Genomic DNA, 21,190 nt, shown 5'->3' with positions numbered 1-21,190 from the left:
TTCCTTAGCCCCTTCCCAGTTTCTCACGCACTCCCAGCCTACTCACTATAGTATGAGAAAAAGAGAAATCATTGACTCTGCAAGAATTGTTCAGCTACAGATAAAACATTGGTGTGTTATCAACGTTGGTTTAGGCACAGATCCAAAACAGAGGATGTTGTGAAGAAAGTTAACTCCAACCCAGCCAGACCCAGCAGAGGAGTTTTCTCCACAAAGGTTTCCTGGTCCATGCCAGGCAGCCTTTGGTCACTTTCCCAATTTCTTAGGAAATCTTTACTCTTTCTAAGGAGAAATGCATTTCCACTGCTGTAGAAATTGATGGAGGTAGTCAAGGTTTTGGCAGAGGCAAATCAGAATGCCTTCAAATTTAAGAACCTTAAATACAGAGTATCTACAATCCAGGTAGTGGTTGGGTTTGGCATATTTTAAAGTGAAGGATGTAGGTGAAGAACAATAGAGGAGATGGGGGACTTTATGGGTTGTCATTTAGAGCTTAAAAAATATAGAAAATAGGAGAGGACTTGAACCTTATTCAAAAATCAAACAACATAGTTTTAGATGCTGTTTCAGCCTGTCTGTATTTCTCAGTAAAAGTGTTTGAAGGCAAGAGAACCAATACTTTGGGTTGCCTAGTTTCTAAATAGCAGCTGTTTGGCTACAATGGGGAAACAAAAATCACCTGAATTAGACATCTGCTTTCCATCTGTAGCTGACTAAGTCCTAAGTGCCACAAGGACATCCAGAGAACCCATGAAGCTACTTAAACACCAGTTGGCAGGCAAGAGCTATTTATAACTCTTACCCCTCTCTGGATGTTTTTACCTCCTTCTACTGAGGACACAGGATGTGCAAAGCATGATTTCCACCTGCAGCGGGATAAACTTCTGAACAGAATTTGTCCTCTGGGGCCCAGATTCTACATGAGTGTCAAGTGGTCAACTTGGGTGGCCAAGAAGGCCAATGGCATCCTGGGCTGTGTCAGGAACAGCGTCACCAGCAGGTCCAAGGAAGTGATTCTGCCCCTGTACTCAGCCCTGGTGAGTACACAGCTCAAGTACTGTGTCCAGTTCTGGGCCCCTCAGTTTAGGAAGAAGATTGAGGTGCTGGAGCAGGTCCAAAGGAGGGCAACCAGGCTGGTGAAAGGACTCGAGCACAGATCCTATGAGGAGAGGCTGAGGGAGCTGGGGGCATTCAGCCTAAGGAAGAGGCGGCTCAGGGGAGACCTCATCACTCTCTACAACTCCCTGAAAGGAGGTTGAAGCTAGGGGGGGGGTTGGTCTCTTTTGCCAGATGACTTTCAAGAGGACAAGAGGGCATAGTCTTAAGTTGTGCCAGGGGAAGTTTAGGTTAGATATTAGAAAGAATTTCTTTACAGAGAAAGTGATCAAGCATTGGAATGGGCTGCCCAGGGAAGTAGTGGATTCTCCATCCCTGGAGATATTTAAAAAGAGACTGGATGTGGCACTCAGTGCCATGGGCTGGGAACCGCAACGGTGGTTCAAGGGTTGGACTCGATGATCTCTGAGGTCCCTTCCAACCCAGCCAATTCTATGATTCTATTCTATGATTCTGCTGCCCCATTTATGTGCTGATGTAGACTAGCTTGATCTTGCTCTTGCTATAGTGCCTCAGTCCCTGACTGTAAAAATCCAAAATTTTCCACATAAGGACTTCACAGACCTGTCCAGAAGGTCGTGTAATAGTCAGGGCAGTTTAGGTCCCAGAGATAAATTCCCAATATTTAAATTACTACAGCAGCCTAAAGGCAATATTACTGGCTACAGCTACCCACACAGAGTTACAGCCCTTCTCTAAAAGAAAAAACAAATTTCTCCAATCCCTAGTCAGCTGTAAAGTTGTTTTTTGTCAGTGTTCTAGAGAAGAAGGATACAAAGATATTAAAAAAATTTTCCTGGCATTTGCTTCAATTCCTTAAGCCTCAGAGATCCCATTTTGCAGATCCACCATAGAAACAGATCTCTTTCTCCTCTGTTCCCTCTCTTCCTGGTCTTGCCTTCTGTACCAAACTGATGCTCACTGGTTCTTCTTCAATGGCTTCTAAAAGCAGCCATTGATTATTTCTATAAAATGAAATATTTCATCAAGATAATCAGTTACCTATCCAGAGGAGTGACTTGATCAGAAAACCTTGAACTTTTCTTCCCCTCAGACTGATGGCTCCCTCTTCAGTTAAATTAATGGATTTTGCTGTGATACAAAAAACATGGAGAGCTGGCAAATAGCATCATGTTATTACCCTTCATGCTTTGATGGATCAATGGGATTTTAGCTTGCTAATTTTAGACATCCAGCTTTAAGCCATGAAGGAATGGCAGATGCTCCAGGTAAAGCCACCAGCTCACATTTTAAGAGATGCTCACATTTTAAAATGCTCACATTTTAATTCTTAAAAAAAATTCTCAAAAAATTAAGAAATCTGAAGAGTTTCAGAATGGATGACAGCAAATGTACATAAAGTCAGTCATGCTCTTCAAAGAGCCTGAGATATCTGAATTAGGAAGTTTAAAGTTTGCAAAGATTCTTAATGGACTTTAGGTTTTGCTAAACTCGTGCAACTTTCGTTCTGTGGTAATTTATCCAGACACAGATTTGGAGATGAATTTTGCTGAGCTTTAGTTCCAGAGCAATTTATGCCACTTTGTGTCTCCAAACAGATGATAATGAAGTGAAATTAGTCTTCTCTATTCAAAGGCCATTTAGTTATTCCTTGGTTAGATTGTTTTAGTAATATAAATTGCCTACTACTGGAAAAAAAATAGCCTAACCTTTTCAATCAGCTTAACCATGAGAACCAAACCTGAGAAAATGTCATTTAGAGTAAAAGAACAGTGAAAGAGAAACAGAAAAAATGAATTTACTTCTACAGCTCAGTCTGATAATCATCTCCTCTGTAAAATTATATGGACTCTATGTTCTGGAACAATAGTATAAATGAGTTAATTGTAGATCTAAAAATTGTTTGCCAGCTGCTGTGTATTCTGTTACCAACACCTGTTTTGGCTTGTGCCCTCCTTAATTGAAATGTGATGAGCAAGCAGCCAAGTTCAAAATTCAGTGCTGACAATGTCTGTACTGATGAAATGAAATCTCTGTTTTCAGACTGCAACCAAAACCAGAAAGCAGCAGGTCTTTAATGAAGTTGAGACAGTGACTTTTGTTGGGTTTGGGTTGCTTTTTTCCCTTCCTTCAAAACTGTTACAGTAATGAATCTCTTCATTAAGGCTACATTTTTGGTTGAGGTAAATTGAGGGTAGAAATCTTAGGTTTTCTAGAGCAGAAAAGCATCAGTTTCAAAATTATGCTTGTGTAGTATTCTTAGTTAAATATTCCAAATATTATTTGTCCATTTAAAATTTAATACAGATTGGAAATACTTAAGTTTTTACTGATTTTCATCGCTGTCTCCTCCTTCACTTCAGAACAACAGCTATAGCATACCATAGCTGGATAATACCATTTTCAAGAAATTGTTCTTCCCAGCAGCATTTGTTCTTCCCAGCTATGTTCAGAAGTCTGTGTGTGTGTTTGTCTTAATGGTGAGCATCACCTTTCTCCTAGAGATAAAAAAACGCCCAATCTAGACCATCAGTGATCTGGATTCTGCTTAGGTTCCCAAAAGAAGTCCCAGGTGTTAATGATAGAAATGTAAGTAATTTGGCAACTTTTGCCAGCATCTCGTAATTTTTCCACAAAATTGTCTGTATTTTAGTGCACTTGCCCATAAAATAGAAGGCCTGGTCTTGATGGAAAAATGTGTACCAAATTCTGGAAGAGAGACTGAAGAAGTAGGTTGTGCTATGATAAATATATTTTACAGTGCAATATGATGCTGAGACCAAAGAACGTGCATCATGGGACCAGAAAAAGACCAAGCTGGAGGTAGTCTCATCATAGCCTGGTAGCTGAAATCTGAGGTGCAGAGTCCCAACATTCCACCCTTGCTTGGTGGGAATTGTCTTCATTAGAACATCACTGGATAAAACCATTCCTGGAAGTCGGAACTTAAATTACAGATGTGCCTACTCACCAGTCAGTGTCCTAACAGGAGACTCGGCACCTTCTAGCTGCTGTTCTTCTGGTCCTGTTCATGGCCACACACCTATAACTTCAAGTGAAGAAAGAGAAGAAGGGAAGGGAATAGATATTATGCAGGATACCCAGACCTATATGTTACCCTTCATTGCAAAGAAATGCATCACAAAACTGAAAGATGCACCCCAACACCATGTAAAAAATAACTTCAGCACTGGAAGATCTCCCTGATGATTATAGATACTGAAGTTACCATTAGTTCTGTGGGGTTTTTCCTCCATATTGTTACAAGGAAAAAAACCCCACCAAAATAAAACACAATACAGCTGTAAAAACAAGAAAAGGGGAAAGCAAAAAGCTGAATTTTTCTAGCACACAACCAAGACCTCTTTGTAATATTTTCAATTTTATTTTTTTTTTCTTGCTCCATAGTCTGGACTCATCCAGCCTCAATGAAGTAGAGATGACTGAATAGCATTCATCTCATCACATATCCTTGCATGCCTTAAACTAAATATTGCTGATGAAGAGGCAGACAGTCCTTACCAAAGAGCCAACTCACATTATTCAGAAATCTCCCCAAAATACCTTTTAATTGCCTAATTTCCACAGCAAACTTCTATGCTGACTGGCACGTAACTCTTCACCACAGCAGGAGATGTGCAAAGGAAAACAACTCCTGGTATGGATTCACTAAAAAAAAGACAGTTTTTTCTTTCATATTGTGTAATGATGGCTTTGAAGCTTCTACCTCCTTTAAATGAGCAACCTTCAGATGTTTGCAGCTCTTAATCCCTTTCTATGTTTTTACTCACATGGCCTGCACACAAATAAAAACAAGAGACATTCCCATTTCCCAGGTAGCCTTTAGGCCTTTTGATAGCCAGTACTAAGATCTTTATTCTTTTAATTTCTTGCAATTTACAAATCTTTCTGTCATTGTGTTGTTCAGAGTCATAGTAACTGTGCTGTATTTTCACCATTAATATTGCTCCAAAGAGGAGGCAAGAAATTTCTTCTATAAGAGCTGAAAATACAGTGGTATTATTACTTTTCATAGAAACTTCTAAAATTGCATTCTAGTCTCATAATGCAGAAGAAAGGTCTATTACACCAAATAGATGAGTAAAGAAGAACAAGGAATATTGAAACTGTCATCTGCATACATTCAGGGCTAACATTGCCAGCTTCTGTTTAGCAAATAGAATCCTTGTGTAAAATTAGTCAGAGAAGGCAGTGAAATTAAGCATATGCCTAAAGTCGTTCGATTCCATTACTGTAAAAACCCATTAGAAAAATAATTACATTGCCACACTAACTGCTGTTGATGTGTAACCATATTGGAACAGGTAATATTGGAACTGAAAAGTTTTTTAGAAGGTATATTAATTCAGGAGCAATTATGACACAGCACAGCAATTAACTCCAAGTTTGGAGGATATGTAAGAGGAACAGACTCGAGCTTCAAAACATCTCATATTATTTGCAGGAGGCAAAAGGTAATCAAGTGAGGCCAGAGGTATTTGAGCAATTAAAGCATCTTTTCATATATTTAATTTGGAGCACTTCACCTAATTTAAAGAGAAATTATGTTTCAAAAAATGCCTTCATTTGGTTTTTACACAAGCAACAGAGCTGAGGCTGCCTTGCATAATGGATCCATCTTACTAAGCCAAAGGCATAGCAACACCACACTGAGGAGCTCTCATTCTAGAGAACCCAGAGCTTAATCAGGACATGGGAAAACATCCACGTGTCATGGAAGAACCTGCAAGACCCTAATTTAGGTACTGCCTGACCCAACATTATTCCAGCCATTGCAGATTCAGCTGTTTCTGATCCATCCTCCCAGATGGATCATCCACCCCAGATCCCTGACCAGAGCATTTCAAGGCATGGCTAGAGGCATCATTCAGGAGGCATCATTCAGGTAGCAAGGGTCTGCATGCACTAGCTGAAGTCCACCCAGCTGAGTCTCCCAGACAGCAGGACAACAGGTCCTCAGGGAAGCCACCAAGGGAAGGCCCTGGTGCTATGGCATTCTCTGTTCACCACCTTCCCTCCCTGTTTCTAGGGTGGTTCACTCCAGAACACCACAACCAAAAATCACAGTGGTTTTGTTCAGACTGGCTCCAGTTCAGTGTCTTCTCATCTCTACAAATTCAAGCTAATTGAATAATAGCTATGCCAGTTAGCATACATTAACATAAAACAAGGCCAGGGGGAGACAGGGGGGATGAGGCTCATTAATTCTTTATCTGCTTTTATGTGGAAGAATTTTAAGGGGGTGTAGTGAGTCTGATTGGGATGGAGCTGCCTGGTTTGGATCTGGGTCTAAGCCAGCATTGGTAACACACTCATGGTTCTATGGTGGCTGAACCAGGCTTGCAGAGTGTGGCCTTTTCTTACTCCCAGTCTGTAGGCTGGAGGTGGGCAAGAGGGTGGGTGAGGACACAGCTGGGACAGCTGATCCAAAGGGATGTTCCGTGCCACATGATGCCACACTCAGCCATAAAAAACAAAGTTCACATCCTTCCAAGGCAGCTGCTACCCAAAGACTGTCTGGGCACCAGCCTGCCTGTGGGAGGAGAGGAGTTATTGCTTTTTCATTATTCCTTTTTCTTCTCCTGTTTCCTTCACTTTTATCCTTCCAGTTCTTTCCCCCATCCTGCTGGGAGGAGCAGCAGGTGAGTGGCTGGCTGGGTGCTGAGCTGCTGGGCAGGGGAAACTCACCACTAGATCAAACTATGAAATGTTCCATGTTTTTTAAAAATAGGCCACTAAAGAATCCAGCTTTGGATTTAGGAGTGTGTCTGTTTTCATCCCTTGTGACTCTGCTGTTTCCAGACATGTTACTGATTAATCACTTTTAGCATTAACTTTTATTTGAGCCTAAGCTAAGCAATTAGCTTTTCCTATATGGCTTTGAACAAATATAAGAAAACAAAGATCAGAAGGGGGAGGTTTTGTGTGTCTGTGGTCCTAAAATAACACTGGTTTTCATTTTGTGCTTTTCCATCCTTGCAGCAGAAAACATAAAGGGAATGAACTGTGATATGACTAGGTGTCTACAGTTGTGTAGGGAATACATTCTATCCCCATGAGAGCACGACTTGCATAGGAGTGACTTAAAATTGAAGCCCTTCATATTCAGTGTGTAAACACTATAAGGCAAGATGTGTTTATCTCTAAATACATACATTTGTTATCTTTAACAACAAGGCTCCTGTTCTGACTGGTGCCCCTGGGGACTAAATTGCAAGTTAATAAAGATGACAAGGAACATAGCAATGAGGAACAGCCATCCTACTCCTTCTTCTCCCTAGAGGAAATGAGTTTGCATTCTTGAGCACTTGCAACCCATCACAAAGGGTTGTTCTTCTGGATTAATTTTTACTGTACACTCGAGACAAACACTGCAATTCCCTTCATTACTGAGATGGTTGATAAAATATACTGGTAAGAGACAGAGATGAGATCAACATGACCTGATCTGCCATGTTGCTGTGTTTGTGATCTACCTCCCTAAGATCCAGTAACATTCCCAATCTTTTCAATCATGAATTATTTTCCAAGGCAACATTTTTTATGTTGAAGAATTAAAATGATAACTTCTAAGATCATGGCAAAGAAATCTATCCTGCTTCCTTGGTGGAAACAGTACAATAAACACAGTATATTTTAAAGGCCTGAACTTGAGCAAAAATGGATTAAAAAACAAAGATGTGAAAAGACATGAAAACCACCATCTGATGTGGTTGGTACAGCTATGTAAAACAGAAGGATTGGCTGTCCTCCAGCCATCACTCTTAGAACTAACCATGCAGCTTATGTTACAACAGATTTATCATCCTGTAGAAGTTGATTCATATAGTTCCTTTTGAAAGTTATCCAGGCTCCTGTTTAAATCTCAGACAATAACACATAGAGAATACATCAGGTCTGTAGTGTTTCAAACACTCATCTTTTAACAACTCTTGTGCAAAATGGAATGAGTGAACATCTCTCTTTCTTGTAGCTCCTTCTGAAACTCTACATTTGGAAAGTGATTCCTCTGTGTCTTCCTGCAGCAACACAAGGACAGTCTGCCAAAAGAATATCCAATGATATTTATGCTCGGGTGGCCTTATCCATAATAATGACACCATGGGCTCTCTACACACATGGCATGGATGTGTAGTTGGGCACAGAACCACAGCACACACCAGCAGCGCTGCGGGGAGCTGTAACATATTCTTTACATCTAAGAGTTCTTTGAGTTCCTTGAGTTCCTTGCACTGAAGGTTATACTGTCCCCAAGCTGTGGAGAATAAAATGACAGATCTGAGGAACTGAGAAGCACAGAAGAAATGCATGTCTGCATGAGAACAATCTAAAGAAGAGGTGACATGGCAGAAAAAAATATTTCCAGGTCAGTTAAGTACTGTAAGTAAATAGCAGAGTATTAACAAGAACTTTTTTATCCCCCACAGTTCACCAACAAATTCTGAGGTCTCATTTCCCTCTGCAGGTCACAAATCTTTCTATCCAGGAAAGTCCCTTTCTCATATCACCATCCAAGTCCAGAAATTCTGAATTTTTGAAACACAATGGTGTTTTTTTTTGTTTTGTTACATTACGTTTTGTTGATTGGGTGCTGTACCCAGTTGTGGCAACCATTCCTGTTTCAAATGGATTATCCAAACAGGTAAGAAACATGCAGCAGATTTGTACTGATCTGCCAGTAAAACAGTTTGTCTGGAGTTTGTCAAATATGTCTGATATTACACAGGGTCTTTTCAAGTGCTGATTAGGTATCTAACTTTTCTCAGATTGTTAATAATCTGTTTAATTAAAAACTTAAGTAAACCTAATTTAATTTGGTCTGACTTCTAAACACAGAAAAATATTTACAGTCTCACTGCATATTTGCTTTCTGCTTAAGTCTTTGTACCTTGAATTGCTGGCAACATGGTAATAACAAATGACACTTTTGAAACCACTAAACAGGAAGCCAGGTCCTTTCTGGAGAACACACTGATTTGCCTTAGATCAGTTAGAATAGATACAGCAGGAATGAGAAAAAGATGAAAAAGCTACACTAAAATGGAATAATTAACCTCTCTCTAGGAAACAGGTCAGAAAAACTACCTAAGCCACCTGCAGATAGCTGTAATTAAGGGATTGTAGCTAGCTCTGAACCAGCTAAGAAACACCCCAAAAATGAAGACTAATCCATTTAGTCTACCACTCTACCTCCCACTAGTCAAAAATGCAGGTTTGGGGCCTGAGGTATTCAGGAGATTAAACTAAATTGCAATAATGAATTCTCTCTTTCAGCTCTGTGAATGCCACCAGGAAAGACATTTTATCTTCCCCACTTTGCAGTGGTGCCCGTAGTACCACAGCAGGCTGGGAGGAAATCTCTGACTATGACAACATTCAACAGTAACCAACATGGTGAAAACAACTAAATTAAATTATTTATTAATTAATTATTGTTAATTAAAAACTAAATAATTCCTCAGCACATTTCACCCCTGAACTGCTGTGTTAGCAATCTGCCTCCTTTTTCCTGCCTGATGGTTGGATATACCTATCATCCATCACATCTTTTTCTGAAACTTATTTAGCTCTTTGATCAACAGACTGTATATTAAAGTTACTTTCTGCTTAGATACTTTAAACATACTAATTTTTGATGCAATGGTATTATTGCATCATTATAGCTATCATTAATGGACTATTAATTAGTACCTAGAAAACACATCAGGGATCTAGTAAATGTAGCCTCAGCAGATCATAAATTGCTTACAAAGAAGAAATCAGATAAATACAAAGCAAGGAAGCTGACTGGATTTTCAAAATCCAGGGACACCTTTACAGAAGGGGAACAACAGCAGGAGAAAAGCTGCTTCCATAATAGGTGAATCTTGTCATAATGTCATTATGCTAATAAAATGCTTTGGTCATTAGAATGGTCAATCAATGTCACCTCACAAAAAAATTGGTGTTTATTTATGATTTGAATTCCTCTGAGTTTAATTTCAACACCTGAGCCTTGGGTGCAGTCTCCTGTATTCTACATGCAGGTTCATTGCATTGTTCTAAAGAAGTTTAATTTTATCTTGCTATATTTAAACACATTATCCCAATTGACATAGCTTAAGCAGGTGATATGTGGTACTGTATGTGACTTCTCACCAGAGTAGTGACAGCTGCCTGACAATGTCTAAGTCATCCTCAATTTTTATTTAGCTGAATTTTATATGTATTTGGATGTCTTTATTAACAATGTGAAAGTGAGACCTTCCTGTTTGACTGACTCCATTGATGATTATTATTCCTGATAAACTGCTATTTTTAAAACCCATTTGACATGATTTACACAGATACCACTGAGAGCTAGGAATTTATTTCAGAAAGTAATTCTGAAATTTTACTCAATTTAGTACAGAGTAAACCACCTAGAACATTAGGAAAATGTCTAGAACATTAAGAAAAATACAAAATCCAAGCCTGACATTGTTTGGCTCAGGTCATGATTCAGGTCACAAGGTGATTATTTTTTTTTCTTTCTTGGCATAACAAAGCATAGTTCAAAGTAATGCTGCAAATTTCAGTGGTTCAAGAATTCATACACAACAGGTATCTTTTGTGTTGCAGAGGTGGCAAGATCACCTCAAAGCAATCTCTTTCTCCATCATCACAGACTAAGAGTTCTCTACCTGTCCCTGGGAGCCCTTGGGGACTATAGTCAGATGATGCAGATAACTCTCTTTCATGTACCTTTCTATAATATCAGAGGTTTTATCTTCTGGCTTGCTAGAAAAGTGAAAAAGTGAACCATATCCAGAGGAAAATAAGGCTTATTTTTCCTTACAGTTTCACAGATAACATAAAAAAATTAATTAGTATATCTATATTCATATTACCTCTAATCAGCATTTACAGTCAGGGGCAAAAAAGGAAATATTCTGTGTCACAGTGTTTGTAAATGTCATCCTGATTCTACGTTTTTGGAAATTTAAGTTGAAAATAAATTATGATCTTTATTATTGAAAACTTACTAATTTTTCATCAGAGGACTGAAGTTGCTTTTCCAAGTAAGGAAGCTGTGTGGATAGAGTGTCTTGGACAGTAAAACAGTGAAAACTCCCAGCCAAAAGGCAAAGCAGTGATTGAACCAAATACCACAGAAGGAATGGGAGTAAACAAATTAATTTTTATGATCCCCACCTCCTGCATGTAGTCCTGAACTGGAATTTCACAGTGCTGACCTAATTAAAGGAGGCAGCCCTGAAACTCATGTCCATACACAATATGAAAGTAAATACCTGATGCTATGGCTTGCAAATGGCAAGGGGATGGAGATGCTGAGTTGGACCACAGCCTCACCCAGCTTCATTTCCTCTTCTGTACAGTCATTCAGATCCAAGGTTCTTTGTCCTCCCTTCTGCAAACACTCCAGCACAAGCATAGCTATAAGTGGAATTATTAATAGCACGGAAGAACTGCCTAACTTTAGCTATGCTAAGAAAACCCTGAATATACACATGATTTTTGGAGCCACACGGATATTTTTCATCAGAGTATATTTTTCCTTCTAAACACAGTATTTCAGCAGCAGTAAAAAAAAGAGTCCCTTTGTTTCAAGGGCCATTAACTGCCTGTGGCTACCTACTCTTGGCTAAAGCAGGAATTTCCAGCCCTCTCAGGTAGAATGGCTTTCAATGCCATCTGTTTCTTAACAGAGCTCCTTCTTCCAGCTTAACAAGTCAGTACCCTTTGGAATGTCATCATCTATGCTCTGCAAGCAAGTAACTGCCCCCAGCACACCCAGAAGCCTCAGTAATTCTATTTTATAATGCAGGATCCTCTTTTGCTAATATGAACCTGGCTGCACAGCCACCATCTGGATACCACTTCACCTTTGACTTCTCACAAGACCTGGATTATGCCCAACAATAAACCAAGATAAGGGCTCTCTATTTCCTGAATGTTCTTAATGTCCTTAGTTTTCCAGATTGCATCAAGAATGTCTGCTCTGAAAGACAAAGCACAATTCTCAGATGTAGCTTATCTGCTGCTTAAAGTTACTGTGGATTTCATCTCATTGACAGCTGGGATATTAAAGATGTTTAAGAAAATTTGAAATCAACATTTCTAAAATTAAGAAATTGGACATTTTAGATGTGTCTTTTTAAAATTCTCTTGAATAGCCTGTCCTGGTTTGGGCCAGGATAAAGGTGATTTTCTGTCTTATACTTTTGCTTTTAGCTAAGTCTCTTGTAAGTAGTTACACTTGCTGAAATTAACAGCAAGTTTCTCAGACAGTGTCTGCTTCTAGGATTGATAACACTTGATGTTTATAGTTACTGCTAGAGACTGGTGTGCAGAGCCAAGGACACTGCTCAGCTCTGAGGAAAACATTTTACTGTCCAGGAGGATAAAGAGGTCCCACCTGAGCCCTCCTTTGGGGAGGAACAGACAAGATAGATGCCAGAATTGACCACACAGAGTATTCCATCCCATATACGTCACACTCAGTATAAATTTGAGGCATCACAAGGGCCGAGCCAGATCTTTTCCTGATTTCCAGATCTCCAGACTTCTGGATTTCCTGATTTCCCTTTCGGTTTAATTGCCGGGCTAGTGTTAAACCATGACATAGCCATACCTCATTTCTAAGTAAAACGTGTAAGGTTCAGATCTGGTCACTTGGGCAGCTGATGTAAATTAGCAGTTCGGTTTGATTCAAGTCATCTGAAAACCAGTCCCTCATTCCTGGCCTTTGCAGTTCCATGAAATACAAATATAACAACTGCAAGACTTAAATGAGAATGATCTGGTAATTTACATTATCAGAGAGATTCTGTACATTTCTGGGTTTGGATAAAATCTGAAAAGAAAGCAATGAGAGCTAAATAGATTTTAGCACTTTTCAGTATCAAAAGGCACCAGGGGTGCCTCTGGCTTTCCCTGTCTCTTCTGAACACAGAAAGTTTCCCTTTGCCATTCCAATGATCTTCATCATTCTTTCTCATTAAACTCCTTATCTTTTCCTCCCTTCTCCCACAAATCCTTTTCTCTGACCTCCATTATCCAAGATTCATTCATCAGATCCAGTACCAAATATCAGCTGTCCCAAAAAGCACCCCAGTAGTTGCTATTCCTAATTTTCATGAAGACCAAAGTTCAGTCATACACTAGACCCCATTTTACTAAACACCATTCAAACTCATCATTAGAAACTGTCCCTGCAACCACAATATTTTTTAATCCAAACAGCACATGGAAGCTGAGGGTGCCATCTCAGTAGAATCTTCTGGTCCCAGACTGAAACCCAGTGCTTCTTGGATCATATCAACTTTCCTCTCACTTTTCTTTTGAAGAGAACAGATGTGGCTGGGCAGCAGGAGGCCAAGTCAGGAGTGGTTTTCCTACCCAAGAACCATAATAGTCTTTGGCTTTCCAGGGCTGTTTTTAGCAGTCAGGACAGGGGGGGTCTTTGAATGGTTCAGCTCACCCTCTGCCTAGTTTTTTCCAACAGGCTGTGCTCAGCCATAGCATCACCAAGTCTGCAAACAAACTGATTAAGGTACTCCAAGCTTGCCTTTCTCACTGGTTGTGCAAGGGAAAATCAAGGTAAAAAATCATGTATAAGGGAGAGAAAATGCAAGTGAAGGGAACCCCTCTCCTCATTTTATGTTTGGGGTTTTTTGTCTTGCAGAAAATTACAAAGAAAGATCAGATTCCATCCATAAACAAAACAAAACAGTGCTTGCTGTTGAAATTGTGGTGGGAAGGACAATTCCAGAGCTGCTGAGAAGGTTTTCTCACCAATACACAGTCCAGAGCATAGGACTGTGCCATAGAAAACTGAGAACAGTTCACAAAGGCACCTATTAGTTTTAAAGGAGCCCCTGATTAAGGACAGGCAGTGGGACAGCTGCTGTGACAGCTGCAGGAAAACAGCAAACTGAACCAGTAGATGTCAAACTTTGTGCTACCACAGCCTGAGCCACTTCTGTAAGGTTAACTTTTGTGCCTATGGTACATGAAGAAAGGATAAATCCCTTAATGATAGCTTTGAAAACTTGCATGTCATCTACTTTATTTACCAGATTTGTTGTCCTACTCCACCGAGAAGGACAGCACCCTTAAAAAGGTGAGTTATCCCAAAATAATTGGAATCATGCCATGGAGGTGCCACTGGTAGGGTGCTGAGGGAACAGAGATGAATCCTACCTCACAGTGGTTATATAGTCAAATATCCATAGGATCCATAGGATCTGACTCACACATCTTGTCTTATTCCTGCCAAGTTTTCTGCACATTGTCTCATTAATTCAGCATCCATTCTTCTCTCTGGTAGGAGGCAGATTGTGAGAAGATGGATATAAGGGTGGTGGTTACACAGATTTATGAGTAACCTCATGCATGTCTCTGAGGTGAGCATTCACTGACAGAATGGGCATTCAGAATATTGCCATTCATTTAGAAAAAATACTGAAGAATAATTTACATTGAGAATAAGTTCCTCCATTCAACAGAAATAAAAACCCTAGTAAGAGCTTTTTGATAAGAAGATCTAAAGTTTAATATTGCAATATGGAAATAGTTTCTTTCATCAGTTTTAAATAGGAGCTTCTATTCAGTTCCAATTATTTCTTCACCTTATTTCCCTTGCAGAAAAAAAGTAAATCACTGAAATAATTTTATCTTTTCTAAGTACTATTTATTCAATTTTATTAATCATTATTATTCAACAGTATTACCTTAAAGGAACTTAGCTTAAGCTCCACTATGCAAAGCACTGTATATTCATGTAGCACTGCTTGCTTCAAAGAAGATATAAATAAACAGGCTTATTAAAGTTCTCATTTTGCAAGCAAGAACTTATACAGCAAACCCAGACTGAATGCCCAAGGACAAAAAAGATGGCCAAAGAGGAAACATCTGTTGGGTTTGAGGCACCAAAGTCTTGATCCCCACGATCCCCATTGCATGTTTGCTAATGTGCTAAGCCCACCCATATGTGGGTTTTGGGGTTTTTTTTGGTTAATCACCATTTTTCTTTTTTGGGCTACTCCAAGTTGAGAAAGGACCAGATTCCTACAGTGCCTCAGACAGGTGCCACTGGAGGTGTGAATGGTTCTTATCAGTCATGGTAGAAGTCAAGGGGTGTTTTTCTCCACTTGTGACCCATCCTTGATTGCTCTTCTTTCTCCTGTGACCACCCAGGGCCTCTCAGCCCATCTGCTGCTGTACCCCAGGCAGAGGGGAAGCTGAGAGGTGTCTGCAGCTTCCAGGGAAGATGGGAACAATGGGAGCTCTTCCCAGGGCAATATCAAACGGGCTGGTGCTCATTACCTTCTGTGCCACCTTCTTGTCATCTGTTTGACATTCCTGAAATGGTTAACTGAAAGATTTTAATTTTTTTTTAAATTGCCTTTTCCCATTTCCAAAGGCAGTGGATAATTAATGCCTAAGCCCCTGAATCCCTGAATTCAGGTGGTCCCCACTTCCATAAGGCATCAATTTTAGTGCTCTGCCATATCAACTTACTGCCTAGTCCTTCTAGCCTTCCTTTTAGGACCAAAAAGTCTCCCATATAGATACAAAATACAGACAGGATCTGAAGATAGTATTAAACAGCCCTTCAGTTGCAGAAATACCCCTCAAGTTAGAAGTGTAACTGCAGGGCTACCCTTCCTCATTAAATCTGTTCTTATTGAGATTCCTATAAACTTCTTCATGTGCATCTGCATTAATCAGATTTTTTGAGGTATAGTCAAAATAAGGCTGGGCTTCCTATTGCAGATGAATTTAAGTTTTAGAAAATACATATCTAGTTTTATCTTCTGTAATGCTTATCCCTTGGATTTTGAATAAACCTGTCAAAGGCTTATTCATAAATACATTGGCTTTGTGGCCAAACAACACTAAAAAGAGAAATACCATATATTTTTTTCCCTTATTAACTTTATTCTACCCAGGTCTGTGAGCTGTAGTTCATTAGAGCACAGTATTTTTTCCCCAAAGGCTTACAGCACAAGAACAACTGCTTATTCCCTATTTTTCCCTGTTGTAAAGCATCTTATATATAAAAAAAACCACTTGCAAGAAAGTTTTTTTATAACAATTGAGTCCTCAAAATTTCCAGACCGTATTCCTGCTCATTTTCAACCCTGAAATGTTCTCTCCTGCCACTGTGGGGAAACAGCCAATTTTAAGAAAATGGCACAGTGAATCTTCCTCCTGATCTCATAGAATTACTGAGCAGACTCTCTCAGTAGTGCCAGAGATCAACAAATGCAAAGCACCTTACAAAATGTGTATTTAAGCCCAGGCCAAGCAAGGAAATATTTTGAACTCCCATAAGGTCCTGTGAAGCTCTTGTTTAAGACACCCATCAGCAATGGAAGATGTTTCTGCAGCTCAGATATACACAAGCTTCCCCCTTTTTTGTAGGACATCATATTTTATTAATGACTAACTATCATTTTTTATTAAAAACTAATATCATGGGTGTTTCAGTTGTGTTTGTCACTGATGGCATCATCATTGCCATTGCTGGAGCTGTCACCAAAGTACAGTGATTGGGCTGCCCTGCTGGTACAGATCTGGTGACACACAACAGCACAGGGCTTTGATTTTCATAGAATCACAGAATGGTTTGGGTTGCAAGGGACCAAAGATGATCTTATTCAACTCCCCTGCTTTGGGTAGGGACATCTTTCTCTAGATGGGGTTGCTCAAAAACCCCATCCAACCTGACTTCAAATGTCTCCAGGGAGGGGGCATTGACAGCATCTCTAAAACGAATTAATTAATTTTCATGATTGTGAATGCACAAGCCAGGGAAAGATTAATGCAGTAGTATGTGGAGAATGTGAAAACTGTAAGAAATACAGATCCAGCACAAATACAGTGAAAACTGATGGAGTTGTACCTCACACAACTCATAAAGTCACCTCTGAAGAATTTAATCTGTCTAGATTTTTGGAGCTAAAACTCTGATGTCTCCATATAAAACAGGGATGATATTCTTTCTTTTATTGCTAAGGTATAAAGCAAGGTGAGGGAAACGTGCAAAAATTACAAGATAAATGAAGATACCTACTTGGTCAAATAATCCCTTCCTCATCAATGCAGCTCTCAATGCTCCTCACTTTCCACAGTGTTTTATTCAGTCCTCATCCAATGCCTGTTTGACAGAGCATCTACCATTTCCTTTCCTCACCTAATCTGTAGTCAAAACATCCTCACCATGCAGGAATTATTCATTTAATCCAAGCATCTCTGAAGAAGAATGTAAAAATGACCTTGATTCACACTTGACCTAGGAAGACAGAAACAGTTATTCTCCGTCAAGATAAGGAACACCCAGTCCCAAAAGTCACCTTTGACAACAGCCATTGCCAGAGGCTGAAAAGGAGATGAATATAGAGTCTTTCAGCAGACTGAGATGAGATGCTGCCCATCCAGTGGTCATTACAGATCACTGTTTCTTCAGCATGAGGTTCAACATCACTTCCCAGACATCCCAAGCAATTTCACTAGTTTTCTTATAACCAGTATAGCAGTTCCATTTTTTAATTTATTCCATTTTTAGGTTTAATTTTAGACTATAGAAAACCATATTTCTTGGTTTTAAATGAGTTCCCTCCCTCCCACCTTTTAATTGTACATAAATCTAGCACATCTAAACCTTCCCCTGTGTGGTTTTATATCACCTTCCAACCCAGAATATGCGAGCACTTCTCATTGGTCTAAGAAGTAAAGCAATCCATATCTTTCACCCTCTTTTTGTAAAATGGAACATGCAATCAGCCAGGTTCTGGATTCTGGGTGGTGATTTTTCCAGTGGTTTCCAGGAAGAAGAGCAGCTTCCTCAGACAGTACTTGATATCCACTTCACAGCCCTAGGACTGCATGCGTATAGTTCCTCCACATGGGTCTGGGTGTCCATTATACCTCAAAAATATTAACCATTCATGTGTCTCTGACAACATTCCCATGGTTTTTTGTTGAAATTTCTCTCCCTTCCTACTCACCTTTGAACTGCTGCAGTCTAATCCCCTCACTTGTTACCCTTACATATTTTGAGGGATATGGGAAGTTGGGCCAAATACAAAGGCCTCACTTGCTCTGGATGTTATTTAGATTTCTCTAATTTCTTCCTGTTCTTGTTTGTCCAGAAGATTCTGGTGACTTTCAACAAGACAAGAGGGCATGGTCTTAAGTTGTGCCAGGGGAAGTTTAGGTTAGATATTAGAAAGAATTTCTTTACGGAGAGGGTGATCAGACATTGGAATGGGCTGCCCAGGGAAGTGGTGGATTCTCCGTCCCTGGAGATATTTAAAAAGAGACTGGATGTGGCACTCAGTGCCATGGTCTAGCAACCACAACGGTGGTTCAAGGGCTGGACTCGATGATCTCTGAGGTCTCTTCCAACCCAGCCAATTCTATGATTCTATGATTAGCAAGGAGCACAATAAACTCAAATGTTTGTGGTACCTCAAGGAAAACAGAGTCCTGTTACTAAATCTTTAAAGACTGATGAGATGTCAAAAGGCAGAATTCCATCCCATGAATCCGAAGTAAAACAATCTGCTTTCCATTTTCCTAATGGAGATGAGAAGTTATTAGATTTAAATACAATAACCAAGAGCCATCAGAAATAACTGGTGAAAGCCATGCTAAATTTCATGGGGTTTTTAGCCAGATGGGAAAAAAGTTTTGAGAAATACATTCTTTACATGTTCTTAATTGATTTGGCTGTATTTCATTCAACAGGACAAAGACTGCTCTTATTCACATCTAAAATGTTATCATTGATTTAGCATTTTCTTAGCTGTGCTATGAGCTTTTTTTCACCTGAAATGAAGTGAGCATCACTCTGCTCAGAAAACAGAGTCAACACTGAAAAAAATGACAAGTCAAGAGATGTGATTCCAAGGGGGTCTGTGAGTGCGGATAGCAGTTTTGAAACAGTTCTTCTTTGCCCATCAAGGACCTCTTCAGTCATCTATGTAACGTGTGAAATCTTTGAGTTGGGAGGACAGGCAGGGGCTGTGTTTCATCTGTGTTTTTATCCTAACAATACTTTGCTTCACAAAACTGTGAAATACAGAAGCTGACTAGAATGAAAAACAAATGTAGGACCATGGATGAAGTGATTTGATTGGGCTAAGGGTTTCTGTCTGCTGAGCACAGTGCAGCATTTCTCACATTCTTGGACAGGATTAAAAAGCATGGAGGGGTATGAACACAGAATCATAGAATGGCTCGAGTTGCAAGGGACCTTAAAGATCATCTTGTTCCAACCCCACTGCATGGGAAGAGATGCATGTCCAAGATCATTCAAGCCCATTTTTTTTTCCTATTTTCTTCTCCTTTCCCTTCTTTCTGTCATCCAGAAAGGTTCATTTCTCACAGAGCCTCATGACATGCATCACATTTGATGTGAAGCAATAAAGAGAGGATGAGAGCAAGCAGCCAGGGACACAGTCCCTGCATGCAGAAGCAGCAGTGACTCTTTTCCCATCTCCTTTGTCCTTGCCTTTGCAGTCTTGCAAAACACAGGTAGGATTGTTCCTTTTCCCAGCAGAACCCAGCCTGGCCAGTTAGGACAAGGAAACTGTGGGATTGTACAATGGATAAAGAGAGAAATGTCTGGTGATTTCTGCATCAGTAAATGTCCTGGAGTGGTTGAGAAGGAGAATGGCCCCTGTGGCTCTGTCAGGTGTTTGGGGGAGAGTCTGGGTAGAGATGGACAGATCAGACACAAGATCTGGAGAGGAAGAGTTGATAACAGACAAAGCATTTGACATGCAAAACTTTCTGTGGAGAGAAATAGGCTGTACTGCCTATCTTCAGTATATAGATATTATCATCACATCTTCTAGATGTCACCAGCACAGTGACGGTTGCACCTATAGAAAGAAAGTGAGGTTGAAATTGCTGTTAAATATAAGAATATTCCAGTTCTGAAAACTCTAAGGACCACATCCTTAGTGGATTGATCCTGAAGATATAAAGCTATTTTCCAAATCTAAGGTTAGTTGCTTGGACTAGTTCTATTGTCAGTGGAGAAAAGGAGGCAAGTTAAGCAGCTCCAGTGGGCAATTCATTTCAGATACTCACCTGGGCTGATCTGAGTGAATCACAGAATATGTCACTGATTGTATCTATTCTTCTGCATGGGCTGTAACAAGAGCTCAGGGCCCAGTTCAGACTTCAGTGCCTGACGTCAGATGTCTCAAGGTAAGAGGAATCTCACCCATATTTAGCCTTATTAAAAAATCTCACTTTTTTAAATCAAAGTATAAAGCAATTTGTTTAAGTTAAATTACTTACTATTAAGCAGCTTGGTTTGCACCATTTTCATGTTGATTTTTCTTTCCCCATAGTGTATTTACAAATTAAAAATCTCCAAAACCAGCCTCAGACATATAAGGGCATGAAATGTTTCAGTATGAGCATTATTTAATGCTGCAATATTAATCTAATCAGCTGAAGGACCTTTGACTTTCAGTAACAAATCTGTAAGCAGGTCACTTGCGGCTCTGTAGCAATCTCCTCTTGATTGCAGGGCACTTAATTTTGTTAACAGGTCAAATAACTTTCACAATTCAATACTTTCTAAAGATTTCTTGCAAACAGATTCAATAGTCCTCTTTTCAGAGCACTCTTGCATATCACTCAGCTTCTTTCTGGTTTAAAATTTCACTTCAGTTGAGTTTCTCCTTTCTATCCTTACCAGGATACCTAATCGCAAGTTTTATTTCCTTCTTGGCTGCCTGTTGCACCACTTCCCATTTGGTACAATTTTCCATGTTAATCAATGTGGAATTCCAAGAAGGAATAACCTGAAAAATCCTGATCCCATATCTGCTTTCGGGCCCATCTCTGAGATCACTTCTGGTTGTCCTCCAACCTTCATACATCTGGTAATTTTACTGAAAGATATTCCTCAGATATTCAGCACCTCCACCTTTACTTTATCAGGTTGGTCTTTTAGTAAATATGATCTGTCAGTCAATGTTACACCATCATCTTTACAGAGTATCCTGAATTTTAGATTGCAAAATATCAAATACTTTCCTGAGAAAAAGATGGATCACATCCACCATGTGTGTTCCACCCA

Source organism: Calypte anna, chromosome 3 (assembly GCF_003957555.1).
Source record: "Calypte anna isolate BGI_N300 chromosome 3, bCalAnn1_v1.p, whole genome shotgun sequence".
NCBI lineage: Eukaryota > Metazoa > Chordata > Aves > Apodiformes > Trochilidae > Calypte > Calypte anna.
Note: the sequence above shows the minus strand (reverse complement) of the source record.